The following is a 21,688-nucleotide window of genomic DNA, read 5'->3' as shown; positions in this document are numbered from 1 at the left end:
CTAACCTCGAAAAAGGGCATAGCAAAATAAATTTAAAATGGGTGGCGAAAGCCAAACACATTCTGGCTAGGCTTATAAATGCCCTAGGGCAGATAGCCTAGTATAAACATATGAACCTAAATAAAAACCTGCAAAAGCATCACAGACCTCCAAAGCAGACACCCAAAAATCCTGCACCTCCCATCACAAACCAGACAACACATAAAATACAAAATCAGTGTGCCGCACAATCACAGCCCTTAAGGAGAAATAACATACCTAACACACTAGTAATAGGTGACTCTATAGTCAGGCATACTGACGTCCCACTCATTAGGCTGGACAAGGAGAAGGTTACTGTTAGCTGCCTGTTGGGAGCCAGAATCTGCCACATAACACAAGCACTCAGGTCACTCCAGAACAAGTACAAATATGACTCTGTCATTGTTCATGTTGGTGTGAATGACCTGAGACATACCTCCCTGGACTACAAGAAAAGAGACATGGAAGAGCTCTCTGATCATGTAGCCTAGGTGGGTATGACTTTAACCCTGAGTAGCATCCTGCCCTCACCAAGAATGATACCGCAGTATAAAGAAAAAATGATCAATTTCAACAATTGGCTAAGCTTCTGGTGTCATTCAAAGGGGATCCAGTGTTTGTCAGCCTGGGATGACATGCTCGACAGGCCTCGTTTCTTCGCAAGAGACGGCTTGCACCTGTCACCCCTAGGCTTTTGAATACTGGCCAAGGCTCTTGCTGCCCCCATAGTGCCTTTTTTAGGCAAGGCTCAAAAGTCAAACCCACCTCTGTAAGCAGCACAAATAAAAAAATGAGGGTTATGCTAATCAATGCCAGGAGTTTAAATCTCAAAATGCATGCGCTCAAAGCACTCCTCAGTATGGAGAATGTCTACATCTGTGCTTTAACTTAAACCTGGTTCAAGGCTCCACAGAGCACCTCAGCACTACCGGACTACAACTCATACCACACATTCTGGCCACAGAACATGGACCGAAACACAAAAGGAGGGGGTGTATCCATATTCATCAAGGATACCTACACCTCCAGGTTAGTGGCGCAGCATGATACCTCCGAGATCATCCATGTGCAACTAACATCTGGCAAATCTGCAATGCATATTGTGGCCTGCTACAGATCACCCTCCATGACCCAGGATCATCACTCCACCTTTCTGGAGACACTGAAAAACATGAAGGTCCTACCGAACACCCTGATATTGGGTGATTTCAATTACCCTACCGTTAACTGGGAAAACTACTCAAGTACAAACTCCCATATCCAGCGCTTCCTGGAATTTATCACTTCAAATGCCCTGGATCTGCTGGTAAACTCCCCTACCAGAGGTGAAAACATATTGGACCTGGTCATCACCAACATGGGCGACAGGTGTTCCACACCAGAGGTCAACCTGTCACTGGTTAGATCAGACCATAAACTAATCACTCTGGATGTCCACACCACACCACCACCTCCAACCAAAGAAACCACAGTGAAAAACTTTTCTATAGCAAACTTCACCTTACTTAAGACAGAGGTGGTAAGTTTCACAGCCCCCACGCTAAAGGATAACAGTATCCAAGATGCAGGAATCTTTACAAATGCACTCTATGAGCAACTACAAGGATGCATGAAGCATGCCATCCCTAGCAAAACCAAGACTCACTCCCCTAAGAGAAGGAAACCAGTCTGGTGGACTCCTGCCATAAACAGGCTATACAACAGAAGGAGGAAACTAGTTCAGAAAAAAAGCAAATCCGAAGAAGGAAAGACATCCCTGATCAGTATCAGTAAGAAACTAAGGTCCCTCATAAAATCCTCCAAGGCTATCTTCGAAAGAAAAATAGCCAAGGATTCGAAAGACAACCACAAAGCCTTCTTTAGTTATATCAAGAATCTAAGTGGCAACTCGCACAAATAGCACAAAATATACTGAACCCACTGATATTGCCAACATCCTGGCAGATAGATTCAGTGCAAACTTCACCCTCCTCTCACCCCCAAAAGGGCCCACAACAATACCGGAAAAGTGTAGTGTCCCGGAAATCACAGACGCACAGGTGAAAACAGCCCTTTTAAAAGCCAAAAGCACAGCGTCATTGGGGCCAGATGGTGTCCCAGGCTGCGTCTTCCACAAACTACAGAACAAACTAACCCCCCACATAAACACATTGTTCAAACTCAGCCTTTCCACAGACTACGTGCCCATAGAATGGCGCACAGCAACGGTTATTCCACTCCACAAAGGAGGGGCCACAACTGACCCTGGTGACTATCACCCTATAAGCCTGACTAGCCTAGTCTGCAAGGCTGTGGATCGCATCATCATGGAACTCATTAACAAAGACATTGGGAACCTCCAAACACTTGACCCAACCCAGTTCGGCTTTGTTAAGGGCAGATTATGCCTACTAAACCTGGTTGACTTCTTCGAGACAGTCACCAAGGCCATAGATGAGGGGAAGGTAGTTCACACAGCCTACCTTGACCTCGCTAAGGCTTTTGACACTATTCCCCACTCGGGAATTATAGATAAACTCACCAGCCTGAACATAAACCCCTACGTCACAAGATGGGTTGCCAACTGGCTTACAGACAGAACTCACACGTTAAGAATAGCGGGCTCCAGGTCCAACTCTAAGCCAGTCACAAGTGGTCTCCCACAAGGCTCCATCCTGGGACCCTTACTGTTTGGCATATACTTCTCAGAAGTACAGACAAACACAGGAGGATTATGGCTAACCAAGTTCGCCGATGACTGCAAACTGGGAGCCATAACTGACTCTCCGGCTGACATGGACATTCTCCAAAAGGGCCTTACTGAGACAGACACCTGGTGTCAAAGTCATGGTCTCAAGCTAAATTCCAAAAAATGCATAGTCATCCTGTTTGGGAAAAACAAAACACCCATGAATTACCACAAAGATGGCAGCCCCCTTAATACAGAAGAGGTAATAAGAGATATGGGGACCCAGGTAGATAGTAATCTCTCCTTTGACAATCATATTGCCAAAGTATTTAGGAAATCCTTCTATGTAGCCCATCTAATTACTAAAGGGTTCGCATCTAGAAATAAAGAGGTTATAGTGCCCCTCTACTCGTCACTCATCAGACCCATCATAGAGTACAATGCCCCATTTGGGATGCACCTAACAAGACACTTCCAACAGCTGGAAAGACCACAAAAGTACCTCACCAAGAGGATTACTGGTCTCAAACATATGTCCTATGCAGCCCAACTGAAAAAAACTCCAGCTGTACTCAGTGGCATATTGCTTACTCAGAGGTGATTTCTGCCTGACTTACAAAGCCATGTCTAACTCAGAATTGATGGACATGCTCCACCTAAAGAAATCCAAGTCACTGCGAGTCACTCGCTCTAGTGAGCTAAACCTCGCCACAACAATGAATAGAACATGCTAGAGGGATAGATTCCTGTCCCAGAGATTCCACATGCTTTGGAACAAAATTCCTAACTACATTAGGCAGAGCCCCTCACTAACACTCTTCAAGAGAAACCTTGACAAGTGGATGGGTAACAGAAAGTACACACCTAGGATCACTTCATTGGCTCTTCTTGACAGAGGCTCAGTTAATTAATCAATGGGGCAGAAAAAGCTGGCACACTGGCTAGGCTTATAAATGCCCTCCAGCAGATAGCTTAGTACCTACCTATGAAACTATGAACCTATGATCTGTCAGTTGAGCATAGAGGTCTCTTAGTAATGTAAAGCTGAATGATGGAGTGAAGAGATGGTAATTTTACAGGGCTGTGCAGTAATTTGAAGATTGTCATTAACTGTGAGTATGATAGAGAATTGTTTAGTTTGAGCCATTTTAGTTGTTCTAGAGAGAGCCAGTGATGTGATTCATGTTGTTGGTTGGTTGCAACTTTGGTTGGCTACTTTATTGCAGCATTGTTCTAATCTGGCTGTTAGAGAGCAGCTGAGATTGATTAGGATAGAAAAGGCATGTTAGCCTCCAGGTTCCTATGTTAGAATATATACATTTAAACAGTTACAATATTGCATGTACATTTCTGTTCTCTTCCAGTAAGGCACAATGTGGATACATTTTAAAGACAGCACTTGACACATACCTTTTCAACACAAACATCTGTACAGAGCAGCTTAATATACAGATGACATACAGTTCTAATCCATTTGTAACACAAGCATCTTATATAAATTAGTTTGATATTTGCAAATGACATATAACTATTTACAAAATTCCAGCTAGCTGTGCTGGCAGTACCTCCTTTTGCCACAAATGTATCTACTGCTTCATCATCTGAAAGAGTTTTAAATGAATCACAGCTGATCAGGAGCAGGGTGGAAGTAAACGTTTATTTATTGAAGTTACTGAGGTTTCTGACTGTGTTATGGTGAAGAACATTGAGGGTCTGGTTGGGGTGTCTGATTATGTACCTTTGTTGATGGTCACTTAGGTTACTGGGTAGGGTGCCACTTCTGGAAAAACTGTTTGGGGTAGACGTTAGAAGGGATGTTTGGGGGAGAGTGACTGATGATCTGTATGCTGAGGATTTAATCTTTGTCACTACTGATTTTTATTTAATCATCCCCCATCACTTAGCGCTGGAATGGTTCTATGAATACCTTTGTCTCAACACTGATTGGGACAATAACAAAATAAAAACATTGTTGGTATTGATGGAAATGGCCGTGAATAACAATTTTATTGGTTTTGTAGGTCAGCTGTTTAGGCAGCATCAGGGTGTGGCCATGAATGTGGCTTGTGCCCCCATTTTGCCAATCTTATTATGGTTCACTAGGAAAACAAATTTGTGTCCTCTTCTGTCTACAGAGATTGTTGGACCCTTTATGGGCAATTTCTGAATGATATAATAATGTTTTGGGCAGGTACAGTTGACAGACTGCATGAATTTGTATGCTACTTGCATGCCACCACTGAATTTCTTGAATTTACTCTAAACTTTTCTCTTCATCAGCTTGATTATTTGGACATTTCAATATTAAAAATAGGATTAAAGGATGCTTTGAATCATCAATTTTTAGGACACTTGCTTACTTCAATTCATTTTTGCATTTTGATAGTTGGCACCCTATTCGCCAGAAAAAAACTCTTAGTGAAAGGGCAGTGTGTGAGCTTTTCGTGTATGATCTTCTGCAATGAGCAATTTAACCTCGAGAGCTCAAAGTTAAAATCTATGTTTGAGAGTTGAGGTTATCCCACTCCACTTCTTAATGGAATATTTGTAGAGGCTAAAATGAAAAGAGAAAATGGAACCTTTTGCCTCTTATTGGGAAGGAGTCACAATTATTTGATAAATAGTACACCAGCAAAGATGAATGATATTTAGAGTAGCTATAATAAATCCTTTACTGCAGACTTTAATAACATTAAGACTGTTGTTTAAAAGAATTGGAATATTTTTTCAATCAATCAGGAGCATCTTAAAATGGTGGGCTCAGCCCCAAGGATTGTATACAAAAAAGATAGTTGCTTTAAAAGTATGATTGAGAGCATCATTCCTGATGTGAGCCAAAGGTAAACGGCTAAATGTGGCAGTTGTAACCAATGTAAGTACATTGGTAAGGGTCTACATTCTATATTAAAGGATACTGGGCAGTCGGATTGTGACAAAGATATTTCTGATTGAGTTTAGGGGTTGTATATGTAATAGCATGCTAATTTTGTAATTGTTTTTAAATTGGAAAAATGATTCAGCCATTTAGAGCGAGAATATACTGCCACCTATATGACATTAACAAATGTGATGAGCACAGTGCTTTATACAAGCACATTGGTTACTGCAACTGTCACAAATTCCATTTTTATATTATTGATCATGTATCTGAAGGGTGCAGAGAGGGACCAATTGATGACTTTTAAGAGGATGAAGAATTAAAATGCAATTAAAGACTAATACAGCTGTGCACCCAGAACTGAATGATATGCCTTTGATCATGATTGCTCTTAGATTAAAGTCAGCATTTTGATTATGAATAAGGTCATGTACTAGGGTTAGTTATTCTTAATCACAGGATCATAGGAGGTTACTAGGCTTTTGGCCCTGAAGCCCTTATAAGCCTAGCCAAGAGTTTAGTCCATGTTTAGGCAAATCAGAACCCGATGCCCATGTCCAGCAAAGATATGGGTGGAATCCCAGGGATGTATTTTCTGTTTCGCATCCAGTTCTCCAGGTTGCACTTAAAAAGGGGTAAAGAAGTACCCTGCTTGCTGTGGAGAGGAAGTCCATTCCATAGATGGGGAGTCTCTGGGACACAAATCTGTCCCACCAACAAGTCTTGTTGATGTCACAGACCAGCTTGAGGCCGCACGTGCAGGTTACTTGAGTGGAAATTGACTTGCGGATATGCAGCAGTCCCATCTAGATGGGGTCTGTGAATGCTTTGTATGCCAGACACAGGTCACCTCTGAGAAGTCTGTATGTATGAAACTGAGTAGAGGGATAGGGCTTTTAGCCTATCTGTGTATAGTAGATGTTTGAGGCACTGGATTCTCCTGGTGAGGAACTTCTGTGGTCTCTCCAGCTGCTGCATGTGCTTTGTGAGGTACATTCCGAAAAGGGCGTTGTACTTGATAATGGTCCTTATAATGGAAGAATACAGGGATGTTATGACCTCTTTGTCCCTGGATGAGATACCCTTACTTATGAGGTGGGCCATGTAGAAGGCTTTCCATACAAAGGAAGCAACATGGTGGTCAAAAGTCAGGTTGCTATCAACCTGGGTGACCAAATCCCTTACAAAAATCCTTCAATTTATTTTGAATTTTAACATTTTTTTATTAGAGGTGTCTTGAGGTAATGTTAACTTTAAATCATTTGTGAGCTTGTTAGAAATGTATTGATTGGTCATGTGACTTTTAAATATGTGTAAAAATTGCAAGTATTGGTGTGTTACCAGCATTCTGAAGCAGTCCATATTCAATGAACAAAAGCACTTAACAGTTTTATTCAATTTAATAAATCAGCGTTGGTTTGTGTCTCTGCTCCCAGTTTTTTCTTTATGTTTGAGGTGGTTGAAGAAGTAGCCTGTATTTCAGTATGTGTGGGGACTGGTTTGGTGGGGTCAAGAGTTAGATGCATGAGTCCAGGATTGGGATGTATATTAACTCTGAATTTTATTGTCCAGTTAGCAATGGGGCTATTGAAGAGCCACTTCTATTTGGGCTTGAGTTTATACATAATTTTCAACAATGGTGGAGCATGAGCTGCTTGTATTACAGGGTGCTGATGTAATTAATGTTGAGAAGGCTGGAGGAGATATTAGAGAAATGTGCTGTGGTGTTCTGGTTTAAGTATTGTGTGGTAGGTGTAGGCAAGTAACAGTAGTAAAGACTTGTGTTAGCTGGCAGAGAATGTGAGTATTGTGAGTATAGTGAGAAATGCTACTGACAGAAGGTGAAGTAGTGACATATATGGGATTTAGAAGGGTGTATGGATACGTGATAGTGTGTAGTGGGAGGGGTGTGTGAATATAGTGAGCATAGTGAAAAACTACTAGTGACTAGTAACACTAGTGAAAGAAGGTGAAGCAGTGACATATTTGGGATTTAGAAGGATGTATGGATAAGTGATAGTGTGAGTGGGAGGGGTGTCTGAGTATACTAAGTATAGTGAGAAATGCTAGTGACAGAAGGTGAAGCAGTGACATATTTGGGATTTAGAAGGATGTATGGATAAGTGATAGTGTGAGTGGGAGGGGTGTCTGAGTATAGTGAGTATAGTGAGAAATGCTAGTGACAGAAGGTGAAGCAGTGACATATTTGGGATTTAGAAGGATGTATGGATAGGTGATAGTGGGAGGGGTGTGTGAGTATACTGAGTATAGTGAGAAATGCTAGTGACAGAAGGTGAAGCAGTGACATATGTGGGATATAGAAGGATGCATGGATAGGTGATAATATGTAGTGGGAGGGGTGTCTGAGTATAGTGAGAAATGCTAGTGACAGAAGGTGAAGCAGTGACATATTTGGAATTGAGAAGGATGTATGGATAAGTGATAGTGTGTAGTGGGAGGGGTGTCTGAGTATGAGTATAGTGAGAAATGCTAGTGACAGAAGGTGAAGCAGTGACATATTTGGGATTGAGAAGGATGTATGGATAAGTGATAGTGTGAGTGGGAGGGGTGTCTGAGTATACAGAGTATAGTGAGAAATGCAAGTGACAGAAGGTGTAGCAGTGACATATTTGGGATTTTCGAAGGATGTATGGATAAGTGATAGTGTGAGTGGGAGGAGTGTCTGAGTATAATGAGTATAGTGAGAAATGCTAGTGACAGAAGGTGAAGCAGTGACATATTTGGGATTTAGAAGGATGTATGGATAAGTGATTGTGTGAGTGGGAGGGGTGTCTGAGTATAATATGTATAATAGGAAATGCTAGTGACAGAAAGTGAAGCAGTGACATATTTGGGATTTAGAAGGATGTATGACTAGGTGATAGTGTGTAGTGGGAGGGGTGTGTGAGTAAAGTGAGCATAGTGAGAAATGCTAGTGACAGAAGGTGAAGCAGTGACATATTTGGGATTTAGAAGGGTGTATGGATAAGTGATAGTGTGTAGTGGGAGGGGCATGTGAGTATAGTGAGTATAGTGAGAAATGCTAGTGACAGAAGGTGAAGCAGTGACATATTTGGGATTGAGAAGGATGTATGGATAAGTGATAGTGTGTAGTGGGAGGGGTGTGTGAGTGCATAGACCATAGATTAGTACTAAGCTAACTGCCCTTGCAAGACATTTTAAGCCTAGCCAATTATCCCTTGTGAGACTCAAACCCCGCACCTTGTGTTTGTAAGGCAAAAACCTTAACCATTAGACCACTCTGCCAACCCTGTATTGATAAGTGATAGTGTGTAGTGGGAGGGGTGTGTGAGTATACTAAGTATAGTGAGAAATACTAGTGACAGAAGGTGAAGCAGTATACTAAGTATAGCGAGAAATACTAGTGACAGAAGGTGAAGCAGTGACATATTTGGGATTTAGAAGGATGTATGGATAAGTGATAGTGTGTAGTGGGAGGGATGTCTGCGTATACTGAGTATAGTGAGAAATGCTAGTGACAGAAGGTGAAGCAGTGACATATTTGGGATTTAGAAGGATGTATGGATAAGTGATAGTGTGTAGTGGGAGGGGTGTCTGAGTATAATGAGTATAGTGAGAAATGCTAGTGACAGAAGGTGAAGTAGTGAAATATTTGGGATTTAGAAGGATGATTGGATAAGTGATAGTGTGAGTGGGAGGAGTGTGTGTATAGTGAGTATAGTGAGAAATGCTAGCGACAGAAGGTGAAGCAGTGACATATTTGGGATTTAGAAGGATGCATGGATAAGTGATAGTGGGAGTGGGAGGGCTGTTTGAGTATACTAAGTATAGCAAGAAATGCTAGTGACAGAAAGTGAAGCAGTGACATATTTGGGATTGAGAAGGATGCATGGATAAGTGATAGTGGGAGTGGGAGGGGTGTTTGAGTATACTAAGTATAGTAAGAAATGCTAGTGACAGAAAGTGAAGCAGTGACATATTTGGGATTTAGAAGTATGTATGACTAGGTGATAGTGTGTAGTGGGAGGGGTGTGTGAGTATAGTGAGCATAGTGAGTAATGCTAGTGACAGAAGGTGAAGCAGTGACATATTTGGGATTGAGAAGGATGTATGGATACGTGATAGTGGGAGTGGGAGGGCTGTTTGAGTATACTAAGTATAGTAAGAAATGCTAGTGACAGAAAGTGAAGCAGTGACATATTTGGGATTTAGAAGTATGTATGACTAGGTGATAGTGTGTAGTGGGAGGGGTGTGCGAGTATAGTGAGCATAGTGAGAAATGCTAGTGACAGAAGGTGAAGCAGTGACATATTTGGGATTTAGAAAGGTGTATGGATAGGTAATAGTGTGTAATGGGAGGGGTATCTGAGTAGACTCAGTATAGTAAGAAATGCTAGTGACAGAAGGTGAAGCAGTGACATATTTGGGATTTAGAAGGGTGTATGGATAAGTGATAGTGTGAGTGGGAGGGGTGTCTGAGTATACTGAGTATAGTGAGAAATGCTAGTGACAGAAGGTGAAGCAGTGACATATTTGGGATTTAGAAGGATGCATGGATAGTTGATAGTGTGTAGTGGAAGGGATGTGTGAGTATAGTCAGTATAGTGAGAAATGCTAGTGACAGAAGGTGAAGCAGTGACATATTTGGGATTTAGAAGGATGTATGGATAAGTGATAGTGTGAGTGGGAGGGGTGTCTGAGTATAGTGAGAAATGCTAGTGACAGAAGGTGAAGCAGTGACATATTTGGGATTTAGAAGGATGTATGGATAGGTGATAGTGAGAGGGGTGTGTGAGTATACTGAGTATAGTGAGAAATACTAGTGACAGAAGGTGAAGCAGTGACATATGTGGGATATAGAAGGATGCATGGATAAGTGATAATATGTAGTGGGAGGGGTGTCTGAGTATAGTGAGAAATGCTAGTGACAGAAGGTGAAGCAGTGACATATTTGGGATTTAGAAGGATGTATGGGTAGGTGATAGTGTGTAGTCGGATTGGTGTCTGAGTATACTGAGTATAGTGAGAAATGCTAGTGACAGAAGGTGAAGCAGCGACATATTTGGGATTTAGAAGGATGTATGGATAAGTGATAGTGTGAGTGGGAGGGGTGTCTGAGTATACTGAGTATAGTGAGAAATGCTAGTGACAGAAGGTGAAGCAGTGACATATGTGGGATATAGAAGGATGCATGGATAGGTGATAATATGTAGTGGGAGGGGTGTCTGAGTATAGTGAGAAATGCTAGTGACAGAAGGTGAAGCAGTGACATATTTGGGATTGAGAAGGATGTATGGATAAGTGATAGTGTGTAGTGGGAGGGTTGTGTGAGTATACTAAGTATAGTGAGAAATACTAGTGACAGAAGGTGAAGCAGTGACATATTTGGGATTTAGAAGGATGTATGGGTAGGTGATAGCGTGTAGTCGGATTGGTGTCTGAGTATACTGAGTATAGTGAGAAATGCTAGTGACAGAAGGTGAAGCAGTGACATATTTGGAATTGAGAAGGATGTATGGATAAGTGATAGTGTGAGTGGAGGGTGTCTGAGTATACTGACTATAGTGAGAAATGCTAGTGACAGAAGGTGAAGCAGTGACATATTTGGGATTGAGAAGGATGTATGGATAAGTGATAGTGTGAGTGGGAGGGGTGTCTGAGTATACTGAGTATAGTGAGAAATGCTAGTGACAGAAGGTGAAGCAGTGACATATTTGGGATTTAGAAGGATGTATGGATAAGTGATAGTGTGAGTGGGAGGGGTGTCTGAGTATAATAAGTATAGTGAAAAATGCTAACGACAGAAGGTGAAGCAGTGACAGATTTGGGATTTAGAAGGATGCATGGATAGGTGATAGTGTGTAGTGGGAGGGTGTGAGTATAGTGAGTATAGTGAGAAATGCTAGCGACAGAAGGTGAAGCAGTGACATATTTGTGATTGAGAAGGATGCATGGATAAGTGATAGTGTGAGTGGGAGGGGTGTTTGAGTATACTAAGTATAGCAAGAAATGCTAGTGACAGAAAGTGAAGCAGTGACATATTTGGGATTTAGAAGGATGTATGACTAGGTGATAGTGTGTAGTGGGAGGGGTGTGTGAGTATAGTGAGCATAGTGAGAAATGCTAGTGACAGAAGGTGAAGCAGTGACATATTTGGGATTTAGAAGGGTGTATGGATAAGTGATAGTGTGTAGTGGGAGGGGCATGTGAGTATAGTGAGAAATGCTATTGACAGAAGGTGAAGCAGTGACATATTTGGGATTGAGAAGGATGTATGGATAAGTGATGGTGTGTAGTGGGAGGGGCATGTGAGTATAGTGAGAAATGCTATTGACAGAAGGTGAAGCAGTGACATATTTGGGATTGAGAAGGATGTATGGATAAGTGATAGTGTATAGTGGGAGGGGTGTGTGAGTATACTAAGTATAGTGAGAAATACTAGTGACAGAAGGTGAAGCAGTGACATATTTGGGATTTAGAAGGATGTATGGATAAGTGATAGTGTGTAGTGGGAGGGATGTCTGAGTATACTGAGTATAGTGAGAAATGCTCGTGACAGAAGGTGAAGCAGTGACATATTTTGCATTTAGAATGATGTATGGGTAGGTGATAGCATGTAGTCGGAGGGGTGTCTGAGTATACTGAGTATAGTGAGAAATGCTAGTGACAGAAGGTGAAGCAGTGACATATTTGGGATTTAGAAGGATGTATGGATAAGTGATAGTGTGAGTGGGAGGGGTGTGTGTGTATAGTGAGTATAGTGAGAAATGCTAGTGACAGAAGGTGAAGCAGTGACATATTTGGGATTTAGAAGGATGTATGGATAAGTGATAGTGTGAGTGGGAGGGGTGTCTGAGTATACTGAGTATAGTGAGAAATGCTAGTGACAGAAGGTGAAGCAGTGACATATTTGGGATTTAGAAGAATGTATGGATAGGTAATAGTGTGTAATGGGAGGGGTATCTGAGTATACTCAGTATAGTAAGAAATGCTAGTGACAGAAGGTGAAGCAGTGACATATTTGGGATTTAGAAGGATGTATGGATAAGTGATAGTGTATAGTGGGAGGGGTGTGTGAGTATACCGAGTATAGTGAGAAATGCTGGTGACAGAAGGTGAATCAGTGACATATTTGGGATTTAGAAGGATGCATGGATAGTGTGAGTGGGAGGGGTGTCTGAGTATACTGAGTATAGTGAGAAATGCTAGTGACAGAAGGTGAAGCAGTGACATATTTGGGATTTAGAAGGATGCATGGATAGGTGATAGTGTGTAGTGGAAGGGATGTGTGAGTATAGTTAGTATAGTGAGAAATGCTAGTGACAGAAGGTGAAGCAGTGACATATTTGGGATTTAGAAGGATGTATGGATAAGTGATAGTGTGAGTGGGAGGGGTGTCTGAGTATAGTGAGTATAGTGAGAAATGCTAGCGACAGAAGGTGAAGTAGTGATATATTTGGGATTTAGAAGGATGTATGGATAAGTGATAGTGTGTATTGGGAAGGGTGTCTGAGTATAGTGAGAAATGCTAATGACAGAAGGTGAAGCAGTGACTTATTTGGGATTGAGAAGGATCTATGGATAAGCGATAGTGTGTAGTGGGAGGGGTGTCTGAGTATACTGAGTATAGTGAGAAATTCTATTGACAAAAGGTGAAGCAGTGACATATTTGGGATTTAGATGGATGCATGGATAGGTGATAGTGTAAGTGGGAGGGGTGTCTGAGTATACTGAGTATAGTGAGAAATGCTTGTGACAGAAGGTGAAGCAGTGACATATTTGGGATTTAGAAGGATGTATGGATAAGTGATAGTGTGAGTGGGTGGGGTGTCTGAGTATACTGAGTATAGAGTGACAGAAAGTGAAACAGTGACATATTTGGGATTTAGAAGGATGTATGGGTAGGTGATAGTGTGTAGTGGGAGGGGCATGTGAGTATAGTGAGTATAGTGAGAAATGCTAGTGACAGAAGGTGAAATAGTGATCTACATCTCTGATAGTGGTATACTCCCTGACCCACTAGCTGACCATTTCCCCACTTTTGCCCGCCGTCTCCCCTCTTCCATACAACTAACTCACACCTATATTTCCAATCGTTGCCTAAAGAACTTCAATGCTGAAACCTTCTCAAATGCACTAAAAAGCACAAACTGGAACCCATTAAAGATTCTTTCCCTAGATAATGCTCTCTCCTACTTTAACTCTACTTTCACAAACCTGTTCAACTCCTTTGCCCCTCTAAAAACAAAATGTACAAAAAGTAACCCTGTACCCTGGTTAACTAAAAACACCTTAGCTACTATGCAACTCCGTGACAAAGCCTGGACCTGTTACCATAAAAATAAAACCACTATCACTCTTAAAGAATATAAAAGAATATGAAATAAAGTAAAAAAAAGTATTACCTCAGACCGCAAAGCCTATTTCTCCACTCTCCAAACCAACCGCAACACCAATCCCAAACTATTTTGGAAAGGAATATCATCTCTCCTCAACCCGGGAAAAAAAGAAAAACCTTGCCCTAACCAGATGCCTCTGACATGGACTTGGCCACCCAATTTAACTCTTTCTTCATAGATTCCATAAGCAAGGTAGCATCATCCTTCACCAACACCTCTGCAACCCCTCCTCAGCCTGGACCCATCCCTTCCTCCCCTAGCATCCCTTGCCCCCAACCTCCATCCTTCTTTATCAATCCCATCTCTATATCCACCATAAAAAAGCTTCTCCTAAAATTAAAGCCTGGTTCCAATGCCCCTGATGAAATTCCTTCCTACCTCCTAAACTTAGCTGCAGAAGCCATTGCTCTCCCTATCAGTATACTAATTAATCTGTCTATCTCAGAAAGCCAGGTCCCCCAGCTCTGGAAGAAAGCCTTTATTATTCCTCTACATAAAGGAGGCAATAATAATGACATTCCAAACTTCAGCCCTATTGCTATCTTATCCCCTATTTCTAAGCTTCTTGAAAAATATATCCACCAACAACTCTTACCCTATTTCATCAACAGCCAGCTTTTTACCCCCACACATCATGGATTTAAACCTGGTCATAGCACCAACACTGCCCTCCTCTCTGTTCTTGAAACAATGAACAAAGCCTGAGATTCCAGCCATTTCATGTCCACCCTTCTCCTCGACCTCTCCAATGTTTTTGACACTATTTCCCACAACCTGCTTCTTAATAAACTCTCCAAACTAATCCTGTCCCCTTCCTGTACCAAGTGGTTCTCCAGCTACCTCACAACCAGACAACAAGCAGTCAAGTGGAATAAAGCCACTGCACCCTTCCCTAATACTCTCACAGGTGTCCCCCAAGGTTCTATTTTAGGCCCCCTACTATACAATATATTCATTAACGACTTCTACCAAGCCATTCCAAACTCCAGCCTCATCCAATATGCCTACGATTCTATCATTATCTGGTCCACCCCTTCTATCACCACTCTAGAATAAGCTTACCAAAAGCACCTTCTCCTCTACTGAGCAGTGGATACTAGACAACCATCTGGCTCTTAATGCAACCAAAACTAAAACTAAACTTATGTTATTCACTGCCTCCAAAACTTCCTCCCTAGATAAACACTCATTCATAATCACCAGCAAAAACAATACTCCCCTAGAAATAGTCTATGACACTAAACTACTAGTACTCACAGATGATCAACTAAAATTCGACAAACATTTACAAGTAAATATCAAAAACCCCACAAAAAACTCGCTATGCTATACTGCCATAATCGTTATATCTCTCCTTCCACCAGGCTCATACTAGCCAATACTTATCTCATCCCATCCCATCTATATGGTGCATCTATCCTCACCAACCTGCAATCCTCCCTCAAAACAAAACTCTCCTCTTGCTATAACAAGATATCAAAATTTGCGGCAAGTCACAGAGCCCTTTCTCACCACTGTAATTCACGAACTAAACTGGCTTGAGCTACCTAACCTCCTCACTTATACCCAACTCATCCAAGTACACAAACTCATTTACAACCCCTCTCTTTGTCCCTCCCTATCCACTACCTTTGAAATGCATAAACCAGAATGACTTCTAAGATCTAATTCCCAAAAACTAATTAAATTGCACAAACTCACACGTCCAGCTGGGAATCACCTAATGTCCTTCTCTCTTGCATGCCTCTGGAATTCTCTACCGTCTCCTATCCGCATCACCAGCAGTCTCTCCTCATTTAAAACCTTGCTGCACTCACACCTAATTTCACAATGGAAATGCTCCTGTTCCCATCCTACCTAAACCTTCTAATACCACTTCCTACTCTCCTAGAACTAAATACGCCATCACTGCCTCCTATAGTTCCACAGCTGTATTGAACTATTTGACCAACTACTTAACAGTTACCCTATGCTGCAACTTTTGTAAAAAAAAATAAATAAATAAAAACGTGTTTTTATTGCTGTTTAATGAACTATACTGATGTATTTTATCATTGTTAACCTTTCCTTATCATATTTACTTTGTATTCCTATGAGATAATCTGTAATGTAAATGTGCAATGTGTACTATGTATTTGTATTTTTCTGGAGCTTTTCTCCCCAGGACTCCATTGAAAACAGGCTCCTTGTGGTCCAACGGACTATCCTGGCAAACAAACTGCAAATAAAATAAATAAATAAAATAAATAGAAGGATGTATGGACAGGTGATAGTGTGTGTCGGGAGGAGTGGAGGGATGCAGTTATAAGTAGGACAGATTCATGGGAGGAATAAAATAGAATAAGATGATAGGTAGGATTAATAGGTACGTATAGGGACTGATAGGTAGGTGCACAAAACGAAGCCAGCAAGCGTGGAAGGTGAAAAAACAGTTTATTCAACCCAGTGGAAAAATCCCTGGGATGATAAAGGCAGACATATAAAAAGTCCAAACCGGTTTCGGCTCAACAGAGCCTTCTTCAGTGGATACAAACAATAAAGGCAGTAAAACAAATACCACTCAGTATATACATATATATAAAACTGGTGATTAACATCAGAACCAATCACCATGATTAAACAATAAATCAAAATTGGTCATTAAGACCAGGTGGAAACAGGGCTCCCAGTTTGACTATCCATTTCTTTTCTTTAAAGTTTAGCAACTCATGCCAATTATCTTTGTCTCTACAAATACCCTTAATATGATCAATGATCACAAACTTAAAAAAAGCTGTTTTGTGTTGCAAACTATGTTTAAATAGGGCATTGTTGGGACGTTTACTTTTAACATCACTAAGATGTTCACCAATTCTCAAACGAAAAGCTCTAGAAGTCTGCCCCACATAAAAGGCAGAACAAGTACAGGTCACCAAATAGATGACCCACTTAGTACTGAAATTGGCCCAAATTTTGATTTGAAAGATCTCAGAAGTATTTTTACTAGTAAATTCACGGGTATGTGAAACCCGCATACAATGTACACAATGACCACATGAAATACAGCCTAAAACTGGACCACCTGTCAAAGAAGTTTGAGTAAGGACTGTGAAGTTATTGACAGGTTTTTTGTAATGGCTAAGCCTTGAACCTATAGTTCGTCCTCTTTTAAAAGAGAAAGAGCATCTGTCCCTGAGAAAAGGATGGAGTTTATCTTCAGCCATCAAGACATTCCAATGTCTCTGAATAATGTTAATGAAACCCTTTGTGTTTCGTCCATAAGTTGTAACCAATCGTAAGGGCTGTCGGACAACATCATTATTTTTATGTTTATAACACAACAAATCTTCCCTGTTTAAATTAGATGCCCATTGTTTAGCCTGATGAATGGTACCTGGACGATAACCTCTCTCTTTAAATCTGCGGACAAGATCATCTCTTGTTTTAACATAGGACTGTTGGTTAGAACAGATCCTTCTGGCTCTAAGAAATTGGGATTTGGGTATATTTTGGATGATATGTTGTGGGTGGAAGCTGGAAGCATGTAATAAAGAGTTATATTCAGGAAATTTCCTGTAAATAGTAGTAGACAATGTATCATCTGCATTTCTATTGATTTCCACGTCCAGAAAAAACATCCTGGATCTGTGAAAAGACAATTTAAATTCAATGCCCCATACATTGTCTTTGAGATAGTGTTCATCATCCTTCCACACCAACCAACAATCATCCAAATAACGACGCCAAACGTCCATTTCACACATATAGATGTTATGATTCGGGTCATAAATGATGACCTCCTCAATATATGCCATAAAAAGATCAGCATAGATGGGTGCAAAAGATGCACCCATCGCTGTCCCTTTAATTTGCCAGAAACACTGATCTTGAAAGTAAAACACATTGCTGGTTAATACATATTCTGTCATGCATACCAAAAAGGTGTTAAATCCCGATTTATAAAGCCCAGATCTCCCCAACCAATAGTCCAAAGCTTGTAGACCTGCCCAATGTGGAATGTTGGTGTATAGAGAGGTGATGTCCAAAGTACATAATAACCAATGGGATTCTAGTTGTGTGTCATTAATTATGTCCAAGAATTGGGTAGTGTCTTGAATTCTAGATCTTATATATGGAAGCAAAGGTTTTAGATAATAAGTCAAATATTCTGATAGTGGTTCAGTAATAGACCCATGTCCAGAAACAATGGGTCAACCTGGTGGATTGGTGGCATGTTTATGTATCTTGGGCAATAGATAGAAATATTGTTTTGTGGGAGATAAAACCATAAGTTGTTCCTTAATATCCTGTGTAATGACCCCCTCCTCTACTGCTTGAGTCAAAAACTCTCCTATTTTTTGTTGAAAATGTGGAGAAGGATCCAAGGGCATATACCTGTAATACTGAGTGTCCCCCAATTGTCTCATAGCCTCATTGTCATAAGCCACCTTATCTAGAACTACAACAGCTCCCCCTTTGTCAGCTTGTGTAATAACCACATTCTTTTTATTGACAAGTTCTTCAAGACTAAATACTTCATCCCTGGACAGATTATTATGTAATATAGGAAACTCCTTAAAGTAACAATGTAAATCATTTAACACATTCTTCAAAAAAATACCCACCAAATGTGCCATGGGTGGATTAAAAGTGGATTTTTTAAACTTGAATTCATGGGCTGTAGCACCAACATTATCAGAAAAAACAGTTTAAGATTTAACAATTGACAAAAATTAGCCACATCCTGGGCCAAAGCAAATTCAGAAACAAAAAAGCCAGGAACGAAGTTAAGTCCTTTATTTAATAACTGATTTTGTGTGTTGGTAAGCTCAACAGAGGAGATATTATGTACATTACTATAACTGGTCAGTGTTCCATCATCATTTTCAAAAGGTTCTCCAGATCCTGTTTGGGCCTGTCTTTTTTTGTGTTTCCGCCCCCCTCATCTGAATCTATGCCTAAAGTGTTTTTATTGCTGTTTAATGAACTATACTGATGTATTTTATCATTGTTAACCTTTCCTTATCATATTTACTTTGTATTCCTATGAGATAATCTGTAATGTAAATGTGCAATGTGTACTATGTATTTGTATTTTTCTGGAGCTTTTCTCCCCAGGACTCCATTGAAAACAGGCTCCTTGTGGCCCAATGGACTATCCTGGCAAACAAACTGCAAATAAAATAAATAAATAAAATAAATAGAAGGATGTATGGACAGGTGATAGTGTGTGTCGGGAGGAGTGGAGGGATGCAGTTATAAGTAGGACAGATTCATGGGAGGAATAAAATAGAATAAGATGACAGGTAGGATTAATAGGTACGTATAGGGACTGATAGGTAGGCACAGGGATTGACAGGCAGGTATAGGGACAGATAGGTAGAACTGATAGGTACAGATCTTGATAAGCGGGTATATGGATTGATAAGTATGTCTGATAGGTAGGTATAGGGATTGATTGGTAAGTACAGAGATTGACAAGTAGGTATAGGGATTGATAGGTAGGACTAATAGGTAGGTATAGGGACTAATAGGTAGGTATATGTCCCCCTGAAAGCACAATCACCTACATCACTGACATATGATAAAGCATTACAAAGATACATAAAAGTAATAGTTAACATTGCATCACAACTAATTCTTAGTGGAGATATATATCCCAACCCTGGCCTCCAACAAAACCTATCAACCTACCATCAACCCCGTTAAACCTCACCAAAAAAAAACTCCAATCTCCTAATATTAAATATAAACCTTAGAAGTATTCTCAACAAGACCAGTGAACTCCACGCCACCCTCTTATACTACTCACCGATATAGTTGTCTTAACAGAAACATGCCTTAAATCAGAGATCAACAACAATAAGATAACACCCCCTGGGTAAAACAACAATAAGATAACACCCCCTGGGTAAAACAACAATGAGATAACACCCCCTGGGTAAAACAACAATAAGATAACACCCCCTGGGTATAGCAACAATGAGATAACACCCCCCCGGGTATAACAACAATGAGATAACACGCCCTGGGTATAACAACAATGAGATTACACCCCCCTGGGTAAAACAACAACAATAAGATAACACCCCCTGGGTATAACAACAATGAGATAACACCCCCGGGGTATAACAACAATGAGATATCACACCCTGGATTTAACAACAATGAGATAACACCCCCTGGGTATAACAACACTGAGATAACATGCCCTGGGTATAACAACAATGAGATAACACCCCCTGGGTATAACAACACTGAGATAACATGCCCTGGGTATAACAACAATGAGATAACACCCCCTGGGTATAACAACACTGAGATAACATGCCCTGGGTATAACAACAATGAGATAACATGCCCTGGGTAAAACAACAATGAGATAACACCCCCTGGGTATAACAACACTGAGATAACATGCCCTGGGTATAACAACAATGAGATAACATGCCCTGGGTATAACAACAATGAGATAACATCCCCTGGGTATAACAACAATGAGAGAATATACCCTGGGTATAACAACAATGAGATAACACCCCCCCCCCTATAGACATAAGCATCCCAGATGTCACTAATGCAGAAACACTATTAACTAGACTTTTACTTTATTCTAAAAAGCAGATAAACATAGCAGGTGTCTACATCCCACCAGGAAATAATATCCCTGTCCTAGAGCACATCCTACAATGGGCTCCTTCCCCAAGAAACAATTATACTTGGGGACTTTAATATCGATTGGTATTCCTGTAACTCAAACACACGAACAAACTAAATTTCTCTGTATGACTTCTCCCAACAAATTCAACACACTACCAGGATAGACAAAACATCTAAAAAAGAATCAATCCTAGATTGGATACTCACCAATTGACTTAATCTCTCTCAACTCATAGGCTGTCTCACTGACAGCCATAGTAACCACCACCCCACCTTTCTGCTCTGGCAGCAAATAAACTCTTACAAAACCCCATCATATCAGCAAATCAGAAACAAAAAAAATGAAATCCTCAAATTTTCATATACGCACTCAAAAGCTGCAGATGGGCACCCCTCAAACACCACTCATTAGACAAGTCAGTGGAGTTATTTAACTCCACCTCCCTTAGCATCCTAAATAAGCTTGGCCCACCTAGAACAATTGGGATAAAACCCAACTACACCCCACGGCTAACCAAAGAAATAAGAGCTCTACTAAAAGGGACAATTGACACCATAATAGATCACTAACCAATCATCAGAAATACCTAGAACTAAGAAATTCTGCCAAAAAAACATATACAATAAGACAAAAAAGAATATTATGCTAAAATACAACTAGAACACCAAGGAAATCCGCAAAGGTTTTGGTCAGAAATCAAGAAAATCCTTCAGCCTCATCAAATCACTACTCTCTCCCCAAACATTGACAACACCATAGATGACATACCCATACAGTTTAACAAATTTTTCACCAATTCTATACTCAAACTAACAAACACTAGCCACTCCCCCACTCCTCTCTCTCCAACACAAAATGACAATACCTTCTCATTACAACCTATTGCTACTGCCAACATAAAAGAATACCTAAAAAAACTCAAACCAGCAACCTTAGCTGCAGACAACCTATCTGCAGACTATCTCAAAATCACTGCAGAAGCCATTGCATACCCTGTCTCCATCCTTATAAACCTCTCCTTCATTGAACAATGGGTCCAAACTATCTGGGAAATAGCCCACATCATTCCACTACATAAAAGAGGCAGCTCTATATAGCTT

This window comes from Protopterus annectens, chromosome 10.part0, assembly GCF_019279795.1.
Source record: "Protopterus annectens isolate FY-2018-M chromosome 10.part0, PAN1.0, whole genome shotgun sequence".
NCBI lineage: Eukaryota > Metazoa > Chordata > Ceratodontiformes > Protopteridae > Protopterus > Protopterus annectens.
The sequence above is the reverse complement of the archived record's forward strand: the minus strand, read 5'-3'. Positions refer to the sequence as shown.